At 46.5% G+C, this 12,796-nt stretch overlaps 1 long non-coding RNA gene across 2 annotated transcripts in view; it reads right to left on the bottom strand.

Moving 5' to 3' along the window:
* Window positions 1-12,796, bottom strand: part of LOC121025987 (uncharacterized) — a 137,305-nt gene that overhangs the window by 30,351 nt on the left and 94,158 nt on the right. The window lies entirely within an intron of this gene.

Below are 12,796 nucleotides of genomic sequence, written 5' to 3'. Positions count from 1 at the left end.
CTCTGTGTCTGGATCTCAGGAGTGCATGAGATCCCCGACCCTGGGAAAAAGGATTAGGTACTGGTTCTTGATCTCTTTGGGGTCATAGACCCTTCTGAAAAGTTGATAAAGGCTCTTTACCCCCACAACTCTACACACACATTTGCACAAAACTTCAGAAACTTGTCTCAGTATGGGTTCCTCTAAAAGCAAACACTAGGACAAAGATTTGGATAAAGAGGTTAATCTGGGGGGTGATCACAGAAGACAGAGAGAAGGAAACTCTGTGGAACACCCCCTATATTCGTCCCACCCACCCAGCAAGGAATCTGGGGAATTCACACACCACCTCCCATCCCTCATTGGTTGAGGGTCACCCTGGGGGCAATAACTCTCTGGCCTCCCTATTCCCCTAGGACCCACTCTCCACCCGTCCCTAACCCCTTTGGGCTCAAGAACAGCATGGCCCATCACACTGGCTCCATGGTGAGAGCCCAGCAGACACAGTTAGGGCACCAACAACATTTGCCCACAGAACTCATACACTCCCAGTTAAGAATTTTTGCCAGAGTGGGCTGAGGAACACCAAGATGACAGAAAGTATAGCCAGAGAAGTAGGGGGGAAAAAAGGCAAAACAATGTGGTGCCACGTCAAAAGCGGGAAGCAATCAAGACACAGACGTCTAGGGTCCCAAGCTTCCTCCGAGAGTCCCCACCGGAGCTGCTGAGGACTCCTTGAGAACTTACTGCTGTCAGGTGAACTTGGCTGTTGTGTGGTGACTCTGAGCTCCCCAGTTCTGGCTCCGCCTGCTCGGACAACTCGCAGACCAAATGGAAGCCTGGTGTGGCCAACTGCTGGAGAGCAGCTTGGGAAATTAGGGTGCAGCTCCTGGGGTGGGGGTAGGACTGGAGGGGATGTTTAATCATTCTGGAGTTCAGTGACGGGTCTGGAAAGAACACAGAGGAGGCCAAGCCACTCGCCTTTGTGCCACAAGAATGCCTCAATTAAAATGCCATTCAGTTAGAAGAGGCAGAAAGAAAAACACTCCCTTCAGCTGTAATTTTGCACTGAGCTTTTTTCATGTAAATCAAGGGGCACAAACGGCATTTGCCATTAGTCATAAATGTGAAAAGCCGAAAGTGTGCTACTCTTATTCTGTGGTATCACCCGTTGACCATTTAAACAGCCGATCGAGTTCCTTCCGGCAAACAAAGTTCTAGTCCAAGTTCCAAGTTCAAGCACTTGAAATGTTTGACTTGAGTGGAGCCACGAAGTCTCAAAAGCAGCCTCACAAAGGGGGAGTTCACTCAAGGTTGGGCTGTAGTGGGTTTTGTGGTTGTTAGTGCGGTTTCTGGTTTGAGTTGGGTGGCTCCTCAAAATTGCCCTTGGACAAGGGGCCTTCGACCTCAGGGGACGAAACACAGCGCATACAAATCCAAGGAAAGGTTAAGTGGAACTCGGAAATCTTGGGATAGTCTGGAAATGAACAACGCTAACAATAGTCCCCGCACGCAGTGGACATTCAGGGAACAGTTGTGGGTTGGTGACAGCTGCCACCACTGCTCTGTAGGCAACACCCACTGCGACCGTTTCCTCGCACTTGGGAGAGACGGACGGACTGATACGACTGATACGTTTATTCATATCTTCCCCAGATTCTAAACCTTTTGAAGGAGGAGACTGTTATCCCTCTGTCCCGCCCTCTCCACCCCATGCCCCTGTGTTGACTGAATACACGCATGTCTACTCTGGACAACCACACAGTGCCCACTCCACCGCATGCTCCCCGGATGGTCCTGTTACCCATTTTGCAAAGGTTTTGGCCAAACGGGGATGGGACAGACAGATTAAAATGAAAGAGCAGAACTCTCTACTGTCGAGTGATCTTGAATGAATTACTGAATTCCTCTGAGTTACAGTTTTCCCAACCAGAAAATGGAGAAATCACCCCCTGTTTACAAAGTGCTCCGGCAAGACAACTGGAAATATAATCGAAAGTTTATCAAGTGAGATCTCTCAACTAGAATAAAAATTAAACCATGACATTTTGGATAAAACTCAATATTTTGTTAGTCAAATTCCATCGAAATTACACTTAGGTACATTAACTTAATTTCAGAACTAGTGGCAAATTGTATTACTATTTGACACATAACTGCTCTGCATAATTATTCAATCAGAGCTCCCCTGAAACAAATTAATGCTGATCCAGCCTAATTCTTTTTTTTATTTTGAAATAGTTGAAGAATACAGAAAAGTATCAAGAATAATATAACGAACACCCGTGCAAATACCATCCAGCTGTTTTGCAGATTCACATTTCACCATATTTTCTTCACGCCTTTTCTTAAGAAATAACACATCAGAGATCCAGTGGAAGCTCTCGGTGTATCTCTTTCTCACCCCCTCCGGTCCCTCTTCCCCCAGGGGCAACTCCCCAGCCCCCCTCTGGTTTTAGCCCTCAGCTATATGGCAGGGTCTTACCCGTAGGGCCCGCCTCAGTTCTCTGCTTCTTAACTCCAAGGCTTTCCTCAAAACCCTCAAGAGTGCACTCAGTCCTCACAGGCACATGGCAAAGTATGGGAGAATGACCACCCACAGTAGAACCATCGACCAATGGGGACAGAGACTTGTGAAAATGCCCGCGGGACAGACACTTCCCAGAGGCCCTTTTCTCTAAAGCAGTGACCTCAAGAAAACACTTTCCTGGATTTTCCCCTTGTCTTATTCTGTCTGCTCCTTCATCCCTACTCCTTGCGACCACCCCTCAATGAATGCCCGGCACCCAAGTCCTGGTCTTGAGCTCTGCTCATGGCCCTCCTGTAATTTTATACTGCTTACAGGCAGGTATGTTTCCATAACTGGTACGCTTGCATGCATCCACAGACAATGTATTCTTTGGCACGTTTTAAAAATCCATATGGGGCACCTGGGGGGCTCAGTCGTTAAACATCTGACTTCAGCTCAGGTCATGATCTCAGGGTTCATGAGTTCGAGTCCCGCATCGGATGAGCACAAGCCCCAGTTTAGGTAAGGTCGAGCCCCACTTCAGGTGAACCTGCTTCAGGTGAGCCCCACTTCTTTCTCTCTCTCTCTCTGTCTCTCTCTCTGCCCCTTGTTCACTTGTGCTCGCGCTCTCTCTCTCAAAAAAAACCCACTCTTTGAGGGGAGGTGGGAGGGAGGGGAGGGTGGGTGATGAGTATTGAAGAGGGCATCTTTTGGGATGAGCACTGGGTGTTGTATGGAAACCAATCTGACAATAAATTTCATATATTAAAAAAATAAAATAAAATAAATTAAAAAATAAAAAAAAAACCCCACTCCATATGAATCCTATCATACTAAACTTGCTTTTGGCATTTGTGACTTATTTACTCATTTTGTAGCTTTCTGGTACATGGAAAAGCAAGCAGGCACAAAACACATTTGGTTCCCAAATGTTGAACAACTGTATTGCATCCAACTCACTAGAGTATATGTGAAATCTTTCTCAATTCATATCACATTAACATCTCAAGGTGCTTTTGAACTTGCAAAAAATCTCAGAGTCCATTTTCCAATGAGATGTGAATGTTTGTGTACACAGAAGACCGGGAATGGTATTTTAGCCAAAGTATTCATTTCCTGGGGTAAAGGATTCTCTTATTGCACCGAATCAGGAGTTTACTATAATTGTCATGTATTACCACAGCTCTTTCTCTTCATGATGTGACTTCACACATAGAATCTCAGTTAAGTCTCTCAACACTGTGAGGGTCTAATTTATCTGTGCTCCCCACATACCTAGCTTAGGGCCTTGAACATAGTAGGCATTCAATATTTACTGAATGAATGAATGAATGAATGACTCACCATTTTACTGATGAGAATACTGAGGCCCCAAAAGGTCAAGGACACACAGCTAATTAGTGGTGGTGGACCCGGAAGTAGAACCCAGGTCAAGGAGCCACAATTTGACTCAGGGCATTTTGAAATCTGTATGACAGCATTTGTTATATGATCTTCCATAATTAGTGGTGACAGTAGTAGCCATCCAATAGTTTCTCTGGTTCAAGGCCCAGCTCACCAGAGTAACAGGATAGGATATTTTCCATTAACATGGAATGTCAGCAGAATCTAGAATATAACCCAGTCCCCATGGGAAAGAAACTCTCTTTTTTTTTCTTTTCCAGTTTTTTTTTTAATTGAGATATGACATATGGTCAATGTTACATGTGGTAAAATGGAAAGATCGCACTTCCATGAATTTTTACTCCACATCAGATTAAGAGATTGAACATTTCCGGTGGTCCCCAAATTGTCTTTATGACCCATCTTAGTCCATTACCCCCATCCTGAACCTGCCAAAGTTAACTACTGCTGCTGCTTCTCTCACCATAGATTACTTTTTGCCCATTTTGGAACTTCATATAAATGGGAGGGATCATAAAAATATGTATTTTTTTGACATCTAACTTCTTACACTCAGTATTATGTCTGTGAGATACATCAAGGTTGCACATATCAGTCTTCACTCCTTTTGCCTTGCTGCATGATATTTCATTGTATAAATACATCACAACTTCCTTACTCATTCTACTGTTGATGTATATTATAGGCTATTTCCAGCTATTGTATATAAAGCTGCCACAAACATTCTTTTTTTAAGTTTTTTTTTTTTAATGTTTCTTTATTTTTGAGAGAAGGAGAGAGAGAGTGCAAGCAGGGGAGAGGCAGAGAGAGAGGAAGACACAGAATCCAAAGCAGGCTCCAGGCTCTGAGCTGTCAGCACAGAGCCCAGTGTAGGGCTTGAACTCAAGAACTGTGAGATCATGGCCTGAGCCAAAGTCAGACGCTTAACTAACTGAGCCACCCAGGCACCCCAAGTTTTTATTCCTTTATTTTTTTAGTAATCTCTACCCCCAATGTGGGGCTCAAACTCACAAGCCCGAGATCAAGAGTCACATGTTCTTCTGACTGAGCCATCCAGGTGCCCCTAAACATTCTTACTGGGTCCCTTGGAAGATAAGACCCTGATTTCTATTGGGTACACACCCAGAAGCAGATTGATAAATCATAGGATTAGCATATATTTCACTTTAATAGATGCATTACTTTAGAGAAAGTGAGAAGTGTTTCCCTCACCTGGAAAGGCTGGCAGGAGGCAAAGCTTGGGTTCCTAAATGGCTCCTCATTAAAAACCAGGGTCTTTGATTGGAAGAGACCTGAAAGAGGCAATGACCTTGCCTCACATGCCATGTCTGGGTCCTTCCCTAGCTCCAGGCATAGCTGACCTGAGCTGGGCCACTTGAAAGTAAGCAGAAGTCACTACCTCCAAAGGACTTGGACAGTCCTGCCTCCTGTGGCTTCCACCCACTTATCCCTTTAAATCCCCCGTGCCTCAAGTGGAACCATACATACTCTTTTGGCTTGGGATTCAACCCCCAAATCCTCCTTTTGGCACTGAACAGTAGACCAGAGTCGGCTCAGACAGGAGTGAAATCTGTTTCTGATTCACAATGGATTAAGGTTCACTATAGCTTCCATCAGTATTGATGGTGGTGATGAGCAAACTAAGCAGAGGTGTTGCACAATGACAGGTTAGAAAAGTCAAAGGGTCTGGTCAACTATTGATCATCTCACTGTTGGTGCCACAAGTCATGGACTCTCAGATCCCTAAAGGCCCTTGGAGATCATCCAATCCAACATTTACCCAATGGCAAATCCCCAAAGTACTTCCAAACCTCTGTTTAAGCATGTCCAAGGGAGAAAACTTAGCTCACTCTAAAGCAATCCATCCTATAGTCACATGGAACCACTTTCTAGAAAGTTCTTCCTTTTAGCTTGAAGCTGCTGTCTTTTAATTTCCATCTACTAGTCCTTGTTTTATACTCTGAGAGCCTTGAAAAGAAGTTTATTTTTTTCATTCAGCCATTCCACAGATATTATAGGAGGCCCTTCCATGTTTGAGAAAGCGGTCCTCATTCAGTAGGTGAATTTAAGAAGGGTGGAAGCAGCAGCTAGGGACTTAGGATGAGGCAAACACTATTTAGTGTCTTAGCTACTCTTTACTAGTAACCTTCCTATTTTTAATTTTGCTTTGGCTTCACTGATTATCAAAGAAAGAATGCACAGCCTTCTATTATGTATCAAGGCCACAGGGACATCTCTCTTCTCATAACTCAGTGCCCTTGTACTTTGGCAGTTGACCACAGAAGGATCTGGCCTATCCACTGAGCCCTCTGGAATAACCTGGCTGGCAGTCTGGTGTGTGGTAATGTAGACTAAGTATGGTCTTTGTAGGCAAATTAATATGCCAAAAACCAGTGTGCTGGTCTAGACATTTCTTTGAATCTTGGTTTTGTTTACTGCAAAATCTAGCTTTTAATGTTCACCTCAAAGAAATGTCAAAGAATTAGACACGCTCATGTATATGAAGCACTTGGCATCACTCAAGGGACACAAAAGATGCTCAATGACCCTCTCTTCCCAATCTTGCTCCCATAGCTGCACTTGAAACCAGGGATATCCAGTTACAAAAAGGAACTAAAATATGGCACCATGGAAAGACCTATGAGACTGTCTTCCATTGTAAGCCCATGGTGCTGATTTTAATACTGTGAGGCCTTAAACTAGTGATGATCCTTGAGAAAGTCAGTAAACACCTATCTCTGAATCTTAGATGTTGAATATATCATATTAGATGCTCCCCTGGTCTTATGGATACATTTAAAAAACCTATAGCCAAGATACCATTTTTCTGAATCCATGCCAACAAAGCTGTTCAAAGGACACCGGAATTTCCTCCAAGACTTTTGTCTCCAAGTCAACTCCATAAGAGGCAATTTTTTGCCCAGATTATATCAAAGTACCTCCCATTACCCCTAGTGGTTTTTGACGCATCTTATACGATACAACATTTGACATCTTAAGAATATCCATGATATGGGGCCTTCTGAAATTCTCAGAGAGTTCCATGGAAATCTAGCAAGCTTTAATACTTATCGACCTAATTCATCTCTGGGAGGAGGGTTTTTCTAGTATGCACAGGCCTGATAACAGAGCTCAAGAGTTGAGCAGGGTGGGGCTGAACTGTGAGGGAAGCTTAAGGCCATGCTCAGTGCCCGCCAACTGTATTTCTGGGTGCAATGGGCCCTGACTCCCCGCATGCAGTTGCTAACTTGACAGCTGGGAATATATGGCCCAGACACTGCTGGGGTAATAACCGGCCAGTCCTCGGAGTACCTTAAGACATTCACTGTGCCTCTCACTGGAACAACTCCAGCCAAATGCAACAGCCTTGGTAGTAAGCCTATAGTTTGGTACCAATGCCAACCCAGCCCATCACCCATTTATTGGAAGTCATCAAACATTGACCTAGGGTTCCCTCTGCTTCATCTGTTATAGGGAAACTGGAAAATAAATCAGATTGCCTCCAGTGCCTGCAGTCTACATTTCTGCCCTGGGTCTCCCCAGGGCCATGTCTTTTTAAGAACGCACGCCCCATTTCCAACATCTCCCAACTGGGCCCACCCTGATGGGTTGAATTGCTGCGTTCCTTAGCAGAAATCCAGTTTCCTCCTCTGCATAATTCCAGTGTTTTCTCAGGTGCCACTTTTTCTCCGGGAACTAGACAGAGGGACAAGGTAAACCTTCTGGATTCTAACATGCCACAGCTTCCCTCGCCCCAGGATCTTGCTAGTGCTGGGCCAGATCTACCTGCTTATGAGGTCCTCGATCAGGGCAACTCATTCACGGTGGGAACATTTGTTTACCTCGCCAATCCAGACCTTTTCTAAGAAAGACAATAAGAATGAAACTAAACCAAACTGAATCATTTATCTGCCAGAGCTTAGAATGAGTGAAGAGGCTGTAGGGACGGGAGGGAGGAGGGGGGGAGAGGCCGCTAAGAGAGCTAAGGCGCATCCTAGCATCCTAACGAGAAGAGAAGTAAAATCAGACAGACTCCGTGGCACACTCGACAATCTCACTGATTTGAGACCGAGGTTAAGCAAGCCTGACAAAGTGGTTCATCAAATTGGAGGTGAACCCCACATCTATTGGGTCTCATTAATTCCCGGACCGCCTCATTGTCAATCCCAATCAGTGTGGCTCAGCACGTGGCACTTGCCTTTTTCTGCCCTGGCTTCCGCCATGCATCTATCGGTGGCCTGACTCCGTTCCCCGAAATCATGTCACTGTTCCTGTCATGCCGGCCACTGGCTGTCTGCTGGGAATCCTAAAAGCCCCGTAGGAGGTGAGCGCGACAGCAACTGGCGACTCTCGTTTACCAAAGGCCTTTCTATTTTTAATTTTTTGAAAATATTCCATGCTGAAGTTTCCTTTCTCTCCCTCCCACCCTTTGTGGTATTTTTAGGCCACGCAGGCTCTTCAGAACAAGCATCTAGCTTGCCGGGCGCTGTAAATAGCTTTTCCCCGTACCTGCCAGTCACGGTGGACTAGAGGCGTGTGTCGTGCCGAGAGCTGGCCCTTTCGCAGCAGCCTCTCACACGGGCTCCGCTTCTGTGCGCTGCTAATCTGTCAAGGAATCAAAGACACACCAGCCTCAAAGGGGAGGCCCTGGCCCCACCGCTGCCTGCCAGGGTTATTATGAAGGCCCATCCATCCTATACCCAGAGCTCGCTGGGAGCAAGTGGCAGCAGACGGGGGGAAAGTCAGAGATCAGGGATCTGAGCAGGGGAAGGCGATGTGTGTGAGCCGAGGGTGGGAAGGGGCACTTAGGGATCAGGACTTGAAAGATGAAAGCACCCTAGGGATGTTGCAGTCGTGACTGCTTTCGGGCAAGGACAGACACGAGCATTACCTGAGATGCTTGCAGGGGAGACCAAAGGTCCACCCATCCCAGGGTCTCCTCTGTCAGGGCTGGTTCAGGCGCTTGCACGGGAAAGAGAGAAGTGGGGAGCAAGCTTGTGAACCATCCTCCTTTATATCATCTGCCCCACCGCCCCTGCGGGTCCACAGAGAGGCTATGCTATTGGAAAAGAGTAAATCGATTAGGGCAGTGGTTCTCAAAGTGTGGTCCGCAGACTGTAGCAGCCACAGCGTTCCTGAGGACTCGGCAGAAATGCAGATTCATGGGCCCCACCCTGAGCCCTGCTGAGGCAGAAACTCTGCATTGAGGCCCAGCACTTGGTGTTTTCACCGGCCCTCGGGCGGGGGCGGGGGTGGAGGGGGGGGTTCGGGCGCACGTTCAAGTTTGAGAACCACTGGGTTAGGGAAAACAAGGCAGGGATATCCACTGAGGAGTCAAGTGAAGGAGAATTTTTGAGGTACGTAGGAGAATGGGATAGAAACATGGGGATTCATAGGCCAGACGCGAAACAAGAATTACTTCTTTGAATTAACGTTCTAATGTTAACAAGACCCTATTTGATGTCTCCCTGGGGGATAGGGGGTGGGTTTTCAGCTGAAAAACTGGCTGTAGTCAGTGGGGACCAGTGCCTGGTGTTTTGATTCTGAAGAGAACATCCCCAAAGACCATGCATGCCTGAAATTGCCGAGTCCCCCCAAAGCTTGTGCTTAAAAAGTCACATAAATATGTTATAAAAGAAAAACTGATGTTTCTGGAAGAAAAACCTGCAAGGACAGCTTTTAAATTAAAATTCTCGGCTGTTCAGTATAGAAGAATGAAGTAGAAGGCTCCCTCCTTACTCTCAGCTCACGGCCTTCCATCTTATTTACTGAGAAAATTGAAGTCATCAGAAGTGAAATCCCACGTGAGCCCACCACCAACTGCCCCCCGCCTCCCCCACCTCCCTACCCTCCACACTGCATTCCCTTGTGTGGGACCTTCCCACAATGCTGTAAGGCCGCGTCCTCCCCTGTGTCCTGGAATCCCGTCAGCTCTCACAGTTTCAAAGACGCTCCCCTGCAACCGTCAATCCCCCCTCCCAGCCGGGTAGTAAGTACCGCCTGCACGGAGACAGACATTCGGGAACCGTGGCCCACCTTTAACAGTCTCTCTTGACCCCACAGCCACCGCCAGCTGCCTATCTGTTTCCCTGGTCCATTCTGTAGTTAAAGGCACATGAAACGAGTCTAAGCTTGCTGTCTCTGCTTTCTCTGCTCCTAGTCTTTCCAGATCCCTTTCCAATCAGGCCTCACCTACTCCCCCCAAAACCCTCCTCCTCCAGGTCATCGGAGACTTCCATGTTGTCAAACCCAGTGGCCCACGCTCCACCTCTCTGGCTCCGCCTGTCAGCAGCGTCTGACATTGCTCTCATCTCCTTGGCCACTCCTTCTCTGTCTCTTCCAGAATCCCCTCACTTCTCCCTATCCAAAAGTGTGGGATGTTCCAGAGCACTCTGAGTCTCTCGCCTACTCTAGCTAGCCACACATTCCTAACTGAGCTCATCCACTCCCACAGCTTTAAAATATCCACTAGGAGATCAAAAAATATCCAGAATCAACCATTTCTCTCTGCCCTCACTGCTACCACCCTGGTCCAAGCTCTCATTATCTCTCACCTAAACTATTGAAATATCCTACCAGTCTGTTCTCTTTTAAATTGGTCTTTTTTTATGTTTATTTATTTTTGAGAGAGAGAACAAGGGCACAAGTGGGGGAGGGGCAGAGAGACAGGGATAGAGAGGATCCCTAGCGGGCCCTGCCCTGACAGCAGAGAGCCCGACGTGGGGCTCAAACTCATGAACCTGGAGATCATGACCTGCGCCGAGGTCAGATGCTTAACTGAGCCACCCAGGCACCTCCTAAACTGGTCCTTTTAAAAGGCAAGTCAGATAGTGTTGCCTTTCTACTCAGAATCTCGAGTTGTCTCATGTCACAAACGCTAAAATAGAAATCTGTACCTAGACATGCAAAGCCCTGCACGACCTGCCTTGGCTTCTTCTAGGACCTCATTTCCTACCAATTTCTTTCTTACTATTGGGCTCCAGCTACTCTGGCTTCCTTGGAGGTCTTTATTCATTTTTTTAATGTTTATTTATTTATTTATTTACAAAGAAAGCATGAGCAGGGGAGGGGCAGGGAGAGAGAGAATCCCAAGCAGGCTCCACACTGTCAGCACAGGGTCCGACATAGGACTCAATCCCACGAACCATGAGATCATGACCTGAGCTGAAATCAAGAGTTGGACACTCAACCAACTGAGCCACTGAGCCGCCCCTCCTTGGAGGTCTTAAAATCTGCCAAGCTGCTCCCACCTCAGGACCTTTGCACTTGCCATTTTCCCTTCCTAGAAATGCTCTTCCCCTATATCTGCATTTCTTCCTTCCTGATTTCATTCATGTGTCTGTTTACCAAAGAGATCTTCCCAAACCCCTTATCTAAAGTCATCCACACATCCTCACTCCATCCCATCCCACCATCTATCATTGGACCCTGCATTATTTTTTTCTTGATAGCACTTATCACTACCTGGCATGTTATATATTCACTTCTGTCCTTATTTATTGTCTGCCTCCTTCATCTAAAATATATGCTCCATGTTTCCTAGCATCTAGAGTAGCACTTGGCATACAGTAGGCTTCCAGTAGCATTTTTTTGAATTAGTTAATGGATAGATGAACAAAGGTATATTCTCTGTCCCACAGAAGGAGGTGAGGGTGGGGTCTTGTCTGTCCTAAAAAACTGACACATATCGGGCACGTGCCAGTATTCTGGAAAATTCTACATATTCTCCCCTGGCCAAGTGTAGAATTAGTTCTCATGGTTTACCATTAACCTTGTTCTTTGGTTCATGTGAGAGTTTCTTGTAGACCTTTAAAAAAAATATGAACATCTGGCTTTACCCCAAGGAGCTCCTGATTTGGGAGGTCAGTGTTGGGATTCTGAAAAGCAGACTCTGGACAGTGTTAGAAACTCCTTATAACAATGCCCAGCAGGTAATAAGCATGAACTATTATTACCTGCACTAAGTTTCTTGGGTAGTTCTGGTACACAACCAGGTTTGAAAATTGCTGATACGGACTGTAGACACCATTAAATAAATGAGAGACAGGAGATCTTCACGAGGAGCAGGGCAAGCCAGAGGTCAAGGAGAAACTAGAAGGCACACAGCTGGCTGGTTTTGGAAGAGTGAACAGCACTGAGTGAACCGCAAGACAGTCACTGTGGTCTCCTAATGGCACCCAGGTACCCTGCGACTGGTCTGGGGGAATCGGCACCTTCTCAATTACATTCTAGTTGGTTATTCTCACCCAGCTAACCAGTTCAAAGGCAGATGAACTCTCTTCTCCAACCAAAGCCGGTGACAGAAAGATCCATGTGCTGTACTCGGAGCTGCTAGGGCCTAGGGAATGTCAGGGGTCCTAACCAGGACCAGCTGCAATGGAGAGGATGAGTCAGTGGCAACAGCCCATCCTCCAAGATTCCAGAAGGCTCTCATGCTCCTCACAAAAACCTTCCCAACCTGCCTCCTGATGTCAGAAGTCCTTTTAGAAAGGGACACACTTTCTTGTCATGGCAAAAGATGCCTAAAATGCAGACACCTCCAGAAGAATCACAGATGTAAACTGACAACATTCTTGATCAGAAACCTCAGTCACTCTGCAAAGGAGGTTTGGATAGGAGAAGGGTGCTTATCATGGTCTCGGCCCCACTCCACCCAAACTCCTGTGTTTCCCACCTCTAGCAAGATCACCACGGCTGGGAGATGTAATCCACCCGAAGAGCAATAGAAAGTGCATGGTGAGCATTTACATTTTTCTAAGTCACTTCTTTCTTGGGACATGGTTGCATTCAGCTCAAGCAGAATTGGCAGGGTTGGTTCAGCCTTTCACCCTGCCTATGACCCAAACCAAGGTTTCACCTGCCAGTGGCCAGTGTGAGGTGTGGATATAATTCACTGGCTCCTTC

Source organism: Herpailurus yagouaroundi, unplaced genomic scaffold (genome assembly GCF_014898765.1).
Source record: "Herpailurus yagouaroundi ecotype Mexico unplaced genomic scaffold, PumYag 67793, whole genome shotgun sequence".
Taxonomy (NCBI): domain Eukaryota; kingdom Metazoa; phylum Chordata; class Mammalia; order Carnivora; family Felidae; genus Herpailurus; species Herpailurus yagouaroundi.
This window is presented reverse-complemented; position numbering and strand designations above follow the sequence as displayed.